At 41.7% G+C, this 12,004-nt stretch overlaps 1 long non-coding RNA gene across 6 annotated transcripts in view; it reads right to left on the bottom strand.

The window, feature by feature from the left end:
* Nucleotides 1-12,004, bottom strand: part of LOC144382845 (uncharacterized) — a 147,829-nt gene that overhangs the window by 19,829 nt on the left and 115,996 nt on the right. The window contains exon 1 of one of the 6 annotated variants that reach the window (XR_013450278.1): nucleotides 7,861-7,883. The exons of the other annotated variants lie outside the window; for them this stretch is intronic. This is a non-coding gene — a long non-coding RNA (uncharacterized LOC144382845). Of the gene's footprint in view, nucleotides 1-7,860; nucleotides 7,884-12,004 lie in introns of those variants that run through there. 6 annotated transcript variants of the gene reach the window in all.

Raw genomic sequence — 12,004 nt, 5'->3', positions numbered from 1 at the left:
TAGTGAAGTTCTGATACAGACATCCAATTACTCCTTAATAAGAGGGAATGCTAACCTTTCACCAGAAAGAACAAGAGAACAGTTGCTATTTTATCTAAAATGTTCTTTTCTGTCTAGGTTCTCTTTGTCCTGGGATTTAGCTTCCTGCTGTTCAGGATAGTTTGTAGATCTATAGAATCTCTCAATGCTCAAAGTTGGGGTTTTTTTCCGTAATTTTATTAAGTTTTTAAATTTTAATTCCAGTAAAATCATCATACAGTGTTTATTAGTTTCAGGTGTACAATATAATGCTTCAAATATTCAATACATTACTCAGTGCTCAACATGGTAAGTGCACTCCTTAATCCCCATCACCTGTATCTCCCAACCCCCACCCACCTCCCCTCTGGTAACCATCAGTTTGTTCTCTATAGTTAAGAGTCTGTTTCTTGGTTTGTCTCTCTCTCTCTCTCTCTCTTTTTTTCTTTGTTCATTTTTTTTTCTTAAATTCCACGTATGAGTGAAATCATATGGTATTTGTCTTTATTTCACTTAGCATAATACCCTTTAGCTTCATCCGTGTCATTGCAAATGGCAAGAATTCATTTTTTTAAAGATTTTATTTATTTATTTGTCAGTGAGAGAGAGCACAAGCGGGGGGAGTGACAGGCAGAGGGAGAAGCAGGCTCCCCACTGAGCAAGGAGCCCAGTGGGGGACTCAATCCCAGGACCCAGGGATCATGACCTGAGCCAAAGGCAGATGCTTAATCGACTGAGCCACCCAGGCATCCCAAGATTTCAATCTTTTTATGGCTGAATAATTTTCCATTGTATATGTATACCACATCTGCTTTATCCATTCATCTATTGATAAGCAATTGGGCTATTGTAGATAATGCTGCAATAAACACAGGGGTGCATCTATCCTTTCGAATTAGTGTTTTTGTATTTTGGGGGTAAATAACCAGTAGTGTCATCACTGGATCATAGGATAGTTAGAGTTTTAAATTTTTGAGTAAATTTCATACTGCTTTTTACAGTGGCTACACCAGTTTTCATTCCCACCAAAGGAGCACGAGAGTTCCTTTTTCTCTACATCCTTGTCAACATTTGTTGTTTCTTGTGTTTTTGATTTCTCAATGCTCAAAATTTTAGGATTTTTTTTGAAGTAGTCTCCACGCCCAGCCTGGAGCTCAATGTGGGGCTCCAACTCATGAGATCAAGAGCTGAGCTGAGATCAAATCAGATGCTTAAACAACTGAGCAACCCAGGTGCCCCAAAGTTCTAAATATCAAGTTTTTAATGTATAAATTTCCATAGATGATTGTCTCCGAAAGCTATTCCTGCTATGACGTTGACTGCTTGCTTTGTATATAAAAATGGACTCTAGAATTGGACTCTGGTTCAAAATATAGCTTAGCCACTCACTGGTGAGTGGTCTTGAGTAGGTTCAACTCCTTGGGACCTCAATTTTCTCATCTGCTTAGTACAAATACTATTATGGTATGTTCAAAGAATTAATGTAGCCAGAGTACTAAGCACCAAAGTATACACTCTAAGCATTCAATACATTTAACCTACTGTTTATTAATATCACCATTATTAACAACTCCTTAAATCATTACTTGGTCTATTATTCTGAAGTTATAAACTTTTACTTCCTTCTTGGTGCCTGTATTAGTCAAGGTTCTCCAGAGAAACAGAACCAATAGGAGATGATAGATAGATAGATAGATAGATAGATAGTTAGATAGATAGATAGATAGATAGATAATGATTTATTATAAGGAATTGGCTCATGGAATAGTTCAAATGCCTGAGTGTTGGTGGTATAGATTCTGGGTCAGGTGTGAAGGTCTGAGAACCAGGAGCACTGAGGGCAGGAAGATATCTCAGCTTCAACTGTCAGACAGAGAGAGATTCAGACATTTAAGAGTTTGGGTTGAATGATGCCTACCCACACTGCACAGGGCCATTTGCTTTAGTCAGTTCACCTTTTCAAATGTTAATCTCTTCTGGAAACATCTTCACAGGCACACCCAGAAATAATGTTTAATCAAACATCAAACACACCCAGAAATAATGTTGAATCCTGTGGCCCGTCAAGGTCACTCATAAACTTAACCATCATAGCGTCCAAACTAGAACACATCCCCTTCTGGACAAACAACTGAACACAGTGGTAATACCTTCTCGCACAGATCTTCCCGAGTAGCACTTTCTCAGAGACATTTGTGTTGAACGTATCGGGACCCACTCTGTGGACTGCACGTACACATGGGCCCCTTGAGGCATCCCATTTCCTTCATCTCTACAGCTCAGTGAGAAGCAGAGCTGTCCCTTCTCCTGACCTCAACTGAGCACGTCCATGTCACACAGTTAGGGAGCAGTGATCTAGATCCCAAGGCCTCTCCTTTTCCTCCAAGTCCAGCGCTTTCTTACCTGTATTTATTGTCTCCTGTGTCTTTTGAGATAATCCCTAGCGCCACCGTTAAACAAAAAGCAGTAGGCAGTCTTAAACATTGAAATGTTGCTCAAAACCTCCTTAGTAGGGACAAAATAATCTATTCCTGAAGGAAGAAAGTTGAAATTCAATGTATTCAGGTTGAACTTGCTGCATCCTAGAACATTAAGCCTGGATGGTTCAGGCGATTAAGCATCCGACTCTTGATTTTCAGGTCATGATCTCAGGGTTGTGAGATTGAGCCCCTGTATGGGGGATCTTCGCTCGGCGTGGAGTCGGCTTGTCCCTCTACCTGTGCCCCTCCCCCCACTTGTGTGCTGGCTCTCTCTCTCTCTCTCAAAAAAATAAATAAATAAAATCTTAAAAAAAAAAAAAGAACATTAAGTCTCTGGCATTGTTCTCTCAGACCTTCTGAAACCTCACAGAGATTAGAGGACATTTTGAGATTAAGCATACGGGTCAGAGAATGAGGATAGGAAGGCCTCTTGAAACTCCACTACAGATATTGACTTTAAGCATAATAGTCCTTTAAGGAGAATGTTTAACTGACAACGTAGTCTTTTTTTTTTTCTTTCTTCAGATACCTCTTGTGAAACCTATTTTGACCCAGAATGTTTATTTTGGATGATCAGTGAATTTTTACATTGAAGGGGACTTCAGGGGTGATGCTGAACAACGCCATTTTGTGGCCAGCAACAACTGAGGCTCAGAAAAGCTGAGTGACATGCCCAACGTCACACCCCAAGAAAGGAGAAGCACCACTGATAGGACCTAGATCTCTTGATTCTTAGTTAAGGGTCTCTTCAGCTGTGAGCCTTTCCCTGTAGGTCCCTTGTTACATTTTTCTACCAGCTACAAATGTCCTCCCAAGTGTAGCTTTCTCGGAGAGCCATGAGCCTGGAGCGTTAAGGATTTGCCATGTGGAAGTCAGCCAAATCTTAAACCTTTCTCTCTGGCCTGCCTGGTCTTAGCCTTGTTTGTGACCTGGGTTCTAGCTTCCATTCGGACTCCCTATTTTTCCTCCTCTGCTCTGTGCTTTTTTTTTTTTTTTTTTTTTGGATTTTAGTAGGATTGATAAAGTTTGCTTTTGTCTGCACTCAGGATATTACTTAATAAAATACAAGGTCACTTGTGTGAATGGGAGTCAACATATGATAGTGATTACATGGTAAAGGAACAGAAGCCCAGCGAGGGAACACAAAAGCACATTTTCTGCTGCCAACTAGCAGCACTCACTGAGGGAAGCAAATAGTCTGCCTGTAATTCTGTCAACAAGCCTGAGGCACAGACTCTTGAAAATCCCAGAAGTGAATCTGTGAGTGAGGGGAAAAGCCCTAATGAAAGAAAATAGAGAAATGAGCTCTGTGCTGAGCAGAGTCACTCCCTGTGGCATTGTGATTGGGGCGCAGGCATCCATCCACATACACTTGGGCTGAAGTCCCTGTCTCCCACCCTTGTGAACTTTATGTTGTTGGTCACATGGCGCAACCTCTTTGAGACATAGTTTATTTTCAACAACAACAAAGAGGGGAATACTAATAATACCTACTTTGCTGAGTTATTGTACAGGTTGCAAATAGTGTCTGATACTAGGCATGAGAACTCAAGACTGTTAGCTATGATTATTATTATTATTATTATTACTAGCACCTTCCATCATTATCATGTTAGTCTAAGGCATCATGATTGATCCTACCTGCCAAAGATCAGTAGTTCATAAGAACTTCCCAACGAGTTATACATGCAAACTATTTATATTTTACCATATGTGTGTTTGTGGATACAGTTACACAATCTTTTATCCAAAATCACAGGTCATACACACTTTAGAGAAAAAAAAAGAAATCAGAACTTTGGAAATATTAGATAAGTTATACAGGGCACATAGCGTATGCTATGTAACAATCCCAGTGAATTCTGGAGTAGTGCCCTACAATCAGTCACATTCATTTCATTGTCAGGGGTTCCCAAGACCATCCCCAGACCTGGTGATTTGCTAGAAGGACTCGCAGAAGTCAGTATATAGTCATGCTCATAGCTATGATTTATTATAACAAAAGGACACAAAGCAGAATCAGCAAAGATAAAAAGCTCAAGGGACAAAGTCCAGAGGAAACCAGGCATAAGCTTCCAGAGCCTTCTCCCAGGGGGGTCACACAGGATGCACTTGATCTCTCCAGCTACATATTGTGACAACACATGTGACATGGCGTCTACCACGGACGCTCATTGGAGATTCAGCGCCCAGGGTTTTTATTGGGGACTCGACACATAAACACCCTCCACCTTGCACAGACCAAAATTCAAGACTCCCAGAAGGAGAAACAGGTTTGCAGCATAAGCCACATTGTTTCTATGAACAGCTTAGCATAGTAAGCCACTCTTATGAGTCAGGGATGGTGGCAACCCTCCCAAAATGCAAGTTTCCAGATGCCAGTCAGGAGCCAATCATGCAGAGGCCTTTTTAAGGGGGAGCAGTCTCAGGCCTGCTGCGCTCACTCTTTCCACGCAGCTTTCTGTAGCAAAATCTGTGAATAATTACACGAAGAGTCATGAAGACTCCAAGCAGCCTCATGCCACTTTGGGTCAGGCTTTGCCACCAAATCAATTCAGATTAGGTCAGGTATTGCTGTAAAACATGTCATGAAAGCCTCTGGTTTTCAGAACTTCTTGGGTTTTGGAATTGCCATGAAGAGATTAAAGCTGTTTTGTTCTCTCTCTCTCTCTTTCTGCTTTTTCTTTCTTCCTTCCGTTTTTCCTTTATTCCCTTCTCTTCTCCCTTTCTTTCTCTCTCTCTCTTTCTTTCTTTCTTCTTAACTTTACCTTTGCTCAATCTAATTATTAAGGAAAATGTAGACAGTTGCACAAAAATCAGGAGGTGAGAAATGCAAGCGTTTCATACCATTACAGGCTTTATAGCATACATGGTGGTATGATGTCCCTTGAAGGGAGATTGTGATAAATGTAGGGCAAACCCTAAAGCAATGACTAAAATAACCAAACAAGTGGTTCAGCTAATGAGCCAAAAAGGAGATAAAATGGAATCCCAAAATTATATTTAATTAATTCCAAACAAGATAGAACAACAGAGAAAGGGAACAAAAAACAAACGGGACAAATAGGGAACAAACAACAAGAAAACAGAGTTAAACCTAATGATATCAATGATTACATTAAAAGTAAAGAGCCCAAACATTCCATTTAAGAAGCAAAATGTCAGATTGGATAAAAAAGCAAGACCCACATTTGTGTTGCCTAGCAGAAATGATCTCTATAACAATGCAAATAGATTAAAAATAAGGATGAAAAAATATGCTATGTTAACACTAAAACACAAAACAAAACAAAAAAACAGAAAAACCAAGCAGAGTGGGTATATCAGTATCCCACAAAGTAAATTTCCAAGAATATTAGAAGAGATAAATAAGGTAATTTTATGGTGGTAAAAATGTCCTTTAAGAAGACAAAACAACGAGGGGCGCCTGAGTGGCTCAGTCGTTAAGCGTCTGCCTTCGGCTCAGGTCATGATCCCAGGGTCCTGGGATCGAGCCCCGCATCGAGCCCCGCATCGGGCTCCCTGCTCGGCGGGAAGCCTGCTTCTCCCTCTCCCTCTCCCCCTCCTTGTGTTCCCTCCCTCGCTGTCTCTCTCTCTGTCAAATAAATAAAATCTTTAAAAAAAAAAATAAATAAACTGCTTGTTTCTCCTTTTGCTCATGCTGGTTCAATCCCACCCAGCAATCATCTATTTCGCTTGTGAGTTCAGAAGGTCTCTGAAGGACGAGGCATGTGTGGGTCACACCACCGCATTGGGGATGCCCATGTTCCTACATCCACGTGGATCATAGAAAAACGGGCTCATGGCACTATGTTCTTTAGGATCACTAAGCGCAGCCTACACACAGCAGACCGATACGGGTGAACAGCCAAATCTTATGGGATCTGAAACAAAAACAAAAACCAAAAAGCAAAACAAAAAAAATCTTCTGCGATCTGGATGAAGGAGACAAAAATTTACTTGTGAGATAAAAATTATCAAAATCTTTTGATTTTTGAATTTTGGGGGGGGGTTGCCATCAGCCCGGAAACTGCTTTTTCCATGACTTTGTGCAGCACAGAGTGGCACAGAAAGAGATCCAAGGCCAGGAGAACACAAAGCAAAAAGATGCTTTTCCAGAGTGACAAGTACCTGCATCACACATCCTGCAAGTTTTACTCTAGAAGACAAGCTCCTGCAGGAGGGGCAGTTCAGCGCAGACAGCGAGAGCTGTGGAAATGGGGTGCAGCGATCTCTGTACCAATATATACAACTTCTGTTGCATTTGTAGAGACCCCTCTCTTTCTGCCACAGGTTAGTGTCAACGGTCCCGATTAAGTGCAGGAGCACTCCAAAGACGGCAGCATGGGACGTGGAATATGTGGGGCCCAAGTTAGGAATCATCAGAGCAAAACAGTGAAAGAAGGAGAGCGACAGATTCCAAGCTGAGATACCCTCCTTCCCACAGAGGTATCGTGGCAACTTCTCAGTGAAGGAGGTACATGGCTCTGGGACCCTACTGTCCGGTCCATAGAATTGGTGCCTGGATGCTGCTGCTGTAAATTAATAGTTTGTTCAACCATTCTGTCCTTACCACATCCTGATTTACTCTTTTTTTAAAAAAAAGATTTATTTATTTGCGAGAGAGAGAGCACGCGCACAAACAGGGGGGCGGGGCAGAGGGAGAAGGAGAAGTAGGCTCCCCACTGAGCAGGGAGCCCCACGCGGGGGGCTCGATCCCAGGACCCTGGGATCATGACCTGAGCCGAAGGCAGATGCTTAACCGTCTGAGCCACCCAGGCGCCCCTTAAATATGTGTTCATTTTTTTTTTTTAAGATTTTATTTTGAAGTGATCTCTACACCCAGTGTGGGGCTCGAACTCACAACCCTGAGATCAAGAGTCGCGCGCTCTACCGAAGTAATTTAATAAGCATGTAATTGGAACTTCAGCAGAAATTAAGAATAGAGTCAACATCACACTCTAAAAATATAGACCAGGCAGCAGGCGATATCGTTGCGAGAACAAAATGGAAAAAAAAAAAAAAGATTCAGTAGTGGCGCGGCCAGGATGAATTGCACAAGATTTATCACTAATGGAATTGTGGGAATGCCTGCCCAATATTGCCAGGCCTCCTAATTGTCCAAGAGCTGCCAGTAACCCAGATTTTGACTTGAATTCAGTAGATTTTTGACATGTTGACGTGAGTGTAATGAGGCCAACATTTTTTTGGCCAAATTAACATGTATGTGTACAGGTGAATCCAAAGACCCATAGTTTGTGGGACCTGCTGTGTGTGGAGCCGACTTATCATTATATTCTAGATGCTGGTGCCTGAGCCAGCAAAGGCTGCTTACCGAGTCTATGGGTGAGAAATACTTTACCGTTTCTGCAAGTCTGTTTTTCCATCTGTTTTCCGTCTTTTGTTCACCCGTATCGGTCTGCTGTGTGTAGGCTGCGCTTAGTGATCCTAAAGAACATAGTGCCATGAGCCCGTTTTTCTATGATCCACGTGGATGTAGGAACATGGGCATCCCCAATGCGGTGGTGTGACCCACACATGCCTCGTCCTTCAGAGACCTTCTGAACTCACAAGCGAAATAGATGATTGCTGGGTGGGATTGAACCAGCATGAGCAAAAGGAGAAACAAGCAGTTTATTTATTTTTTTTTTTAAAGATTTTATTTATTTGACAGAGAGAGAGACAGCGAGGGAGGGAACACAAGGAGGGGGAGAGGGAGAGGGAGAAGCAGGCTTCCCGCCGAGCAGGGAGCCCGATGCGGGGCTCGATCCCAGGACCCTGGGATCATGACCTGAGCCGAAGGCAGACGCTTAACGACTGAGCCACTCAGGCGCCCCTGGTTGTTTTGTCTTCTTAAAGGACATTTTTACCACCATAAAATTACCTTATTTATCTCTTCTAATATTCTTGGAAATTTACTTTGTGGGATACTGATATACCCACTCTGCTTGGTTTTTCTGTTTTTTTTGTTTTGTTTTGTTTTTTAGTGTTAACATAGCATATTTTTTCATCCTTATTTTTAATCTATTTGCATTGTTGTAGAGATCATTTCTGCTAGGCAACACGAATGTGGGTATTGCTTTTTTATCCAATCTGACATTTTGCTTCTTAATTGGAATGTTTGGGCTCTTTACTTTTAATGTAATCAATGATATCATTAGGTTTAACTCTGTTTGCTTGTTGTTTGTTCCCTATTTGTCTCATTTGTTTTTTGTTCCCTTTTTCTGTTGTTCTAACTTGTTTGGAATTAATTAAATATAATTTTGGGATTCCATTTTATCTCCTTTTTGGCTCATTAGCTGAACCACTTGTTTGGTTATTTTAGTCATTGCTTTAGGGTTTGCCCTACATTTATCACAATCTCCCTTCAAGGGACATCATACCACCATGTAGGGTATAAAGCCTGTAATGGTATGAAACGCTTGCATTTCTCACCTCCTGACTTTTGTGCAACTGTATACATTTTCCTTAATAATTAGATTGAGCAAAGGTAAAGTTAAGAAGAAAGAAAGAGAGAGAGAGAGAGAAAGGGAGAAGAGAAGGGAATAAAGGAAAAACGGAAGGAAGAAAGAAAAAGCAGAAAGAGAGAGAGAGAGAGAGAGAGAACAAAACAGCTTTAATCTCTTCATGGCAATTCCAAAACCCAAGAAGTTCTGAAAACCAGAGGCTTTCATGACATGTTTTACAGCAATACCTGACCTAATCTGAATTGATTTGGTGGCAAAGCCTGACCCAAAGTGGCATGAGGCTGCTTGGAGTCTTCATGACTCTTCGTGTAATTATTCACAGATTTTGCTACAGAGAGCTGCGTGGAAAGAGTGAGCGCAGCAGGCCTGAGACTGCTCCCCCTTAAAAAGGCCTCTGCATGATTGGCTCCTGACTGGCATCTGGAAACTTGCATTTTGGGAGGGTTGCCACCATCCCTGACTCATAAGAGCGGCTTACTATGCTAAGCTGTTCATAGAAACAATGTGGCTTATGCTGAAAACCTCTTTCTCCTTCTGGGAGTCTTGAATTTTGGTCTGTGCAAGGTGGAGGGTGTTTATGTGTCGAGTCCCCAATAAAAACCCTGGGCGCTGAATGTCCAATGAGCTTCCATGGTAGATGCCATTTCGCATGTGTTGTCACATATGTAGCTGGAGAGATCAAGTGCATCCTGTGTGACCCCCCTGGGAGAAGGCTCTGGAAGCTTATGCCTGGTTTCCTCTGGACTTTGTCCCTTGAGCTTTTTATCTTTGCTGATTCTGCTTTGTGTCCTTTTGTTATAATAAATCATAGCTATGAGCATGACTATATGCTGACTTCTGCGAGTCCTTCTAGCAAATCACCAGGTCTGGGGATGGTCTTGGGAACCCCTGACAATGAAGTGAATGTGACTGATTGTAGGGCACTACTCAGCAATTCACTGGGATTGTTACATAGCATATGCTATGTGCCCTGTATAACTTATCTAATATTTCCAAAGTTCTGATTTCTTTTTTTTTTCTCTAAAGTGTGTATGACCTGTGATTTTGGATAAAAGATTGTGTAACTGTATCCACAAACACACATATGTTAAATATAAATAGTTTGTATGTATAACTTGTCGGGAAGTTCTTATGAACTACTCATCTTTGCCAGATAAGATCAATCATGATGCCTTAGACTAAGATGATAATGATGGAAGGTGCTAGGAATAATAATAATAATAATAATAATAATAATAATAATAATAATAATCATAGCTAACAGTCTTGAGTTCTCATGCCTAGTATCAGACACTATTTGCAACCTGTACAATAACTCAGCAAAGTAGGTATTATTAGTATTCCCCTCTTTGTTGTTGTTGAAAATAAACTATGTCTCAAAGAGGTTGCGCCATGTGACCAACAACATAAAGTTCACAAGGGTGGGAGACAGGGACTTCAGCCCAAGTGTATGTGGATGGATGCCTGCGCCCCAATCACAATGCCACAGGGAGTGACTCTGCTCAGCACAGAGCTCATTTCTCTATTTTCTTTCATTAGGGCTTTTCCCCTCACTCACAGATTCACTTCTGGGATTTTCAAGAGTCTGTGCCTCAGGCTTGTTGACAGAATTACAGGCAGACTATTTGCTTCCCTCAGTGAGTGCTGCTAGTTGGCAGCAGAAAATGTGCTTTTGTGTTCCCTCGCTGGGCTTTTGTTCCTTTGCCATGTAATCGCTACCATATGTTGCCTCTCATTCACACAAGTGACCTTGTATTTTATTAAGTAATATCCTGAGTGCAGACAAAAGCAAACTTTATCAATCCTACTAAAATCCAAAAAAAAAAAAAAAAAACAATGCACAGAGCAGAGGAGGAAAAATAGGGAGTCCGAATGGAAGCTAGAACCCAGGTCACAAACAAGGCTAAGACCAGGCTGGCCAGAGAGAAAGGTTTAAGATTTGGCTGACTTCCACATGGCATATCCTTAACGCTCCAGGCTCATGGCTCTCCGAGAAAGCTACACTTGGGAGGACATTTGTAGCTGGTAGAAAAATGTAACAAGGGATCTACAGGGAAAGGCTCACAGCTGAAGAGACCCTTAACTAAGAATCAAGAGATCTAGGTCCTATCAGTGGTGCTTCTCCTTCTTTGGGGTGTGACGTTGGGCATGTCACTCAGCTTTCCTGAGCCTCAGTTGTCGCTGGCCACAAAATGGCATTGTTCAGCATCACCCCTGAAGTCCCCTTCAACGTAAAAATTCACTGATCATCATCACCAAATAAACATTCTCAGTCAAAATAGGTTTCACAAGAGGTATCTGAAGAAAGAAAAAAAAAAAAGTCTATGTTGTCAGTTAAACATTCTCCTTAAAGGACTATTATGCTTAAAGTCAATATCTGTAGTGGAGTTTCAAGAGGCCTTCCTATCCTCATTCTCTGAACAGTATGCTTAATCTCAAAATGTCCTCTAATCTCTGTGAGGTTTCAGAAGGTCTGAGAGAACAATGCCAGAGACTTAATGTTCTTTTTTTTTTTTTAAGATTTTATTTATTTATTTTTTTGAGAGAGAGAGAGAGAGCCAGCACACAAGTGGGGGGAGGGGCACAGGTAGAGGGACAAGCCGACTCCACGCTGAGGGAAGACTCCCCATGCAGGGGCTCAATCTCATGACCCTGAAATCATGACCTGAAAATCAAGAGTCGGATGCTTAATAGCCTGAACCATCGAGGCTTAATGTTCTAGGATGCAGCAAGTTCAACCTGAATACATTGAATTTCAACTTTCTTCCTTCAGGAATAGATTATTTTGTCCCTACTAAGGAGGTTTTGAGCAACATTTCAATGTTTAAGACTGCCTACTGCTTTTTGTTTAACGGTGGCGCTAGGGATTATCTCAAAAGACACAGAAGACAATAAAAAAAAGCGCTGGACTTGGAGGAAAAGGAGAGGCCTTGGGATCTAGATCACTGCTCCCTAACTGTGTGACATGGACGTGCTCAGTTGAGGTCAGGAGAAGGGACAGCTCTGCTTCTCACTGAGCTGTAGAGATGAAGGAAATGG

The sequence above is a fragment of the Halichoerus grypus genome, chromosome 8, assembly GCF_964656455.1.
Source record: "Halichoerus grypus chromosome 8, mHalGry1.hap1.1, whole genome shotgun sequence".
Taxonomy (NCBI): Eukaryota; Metazoa; Chordata; class Mammalia; order Carnivora; family Phocidae; genus Halichoerus; species Halichoerus grypus.
This window is presented reverse-complemented; position numbering and strand designations above follow the sequence as displayed.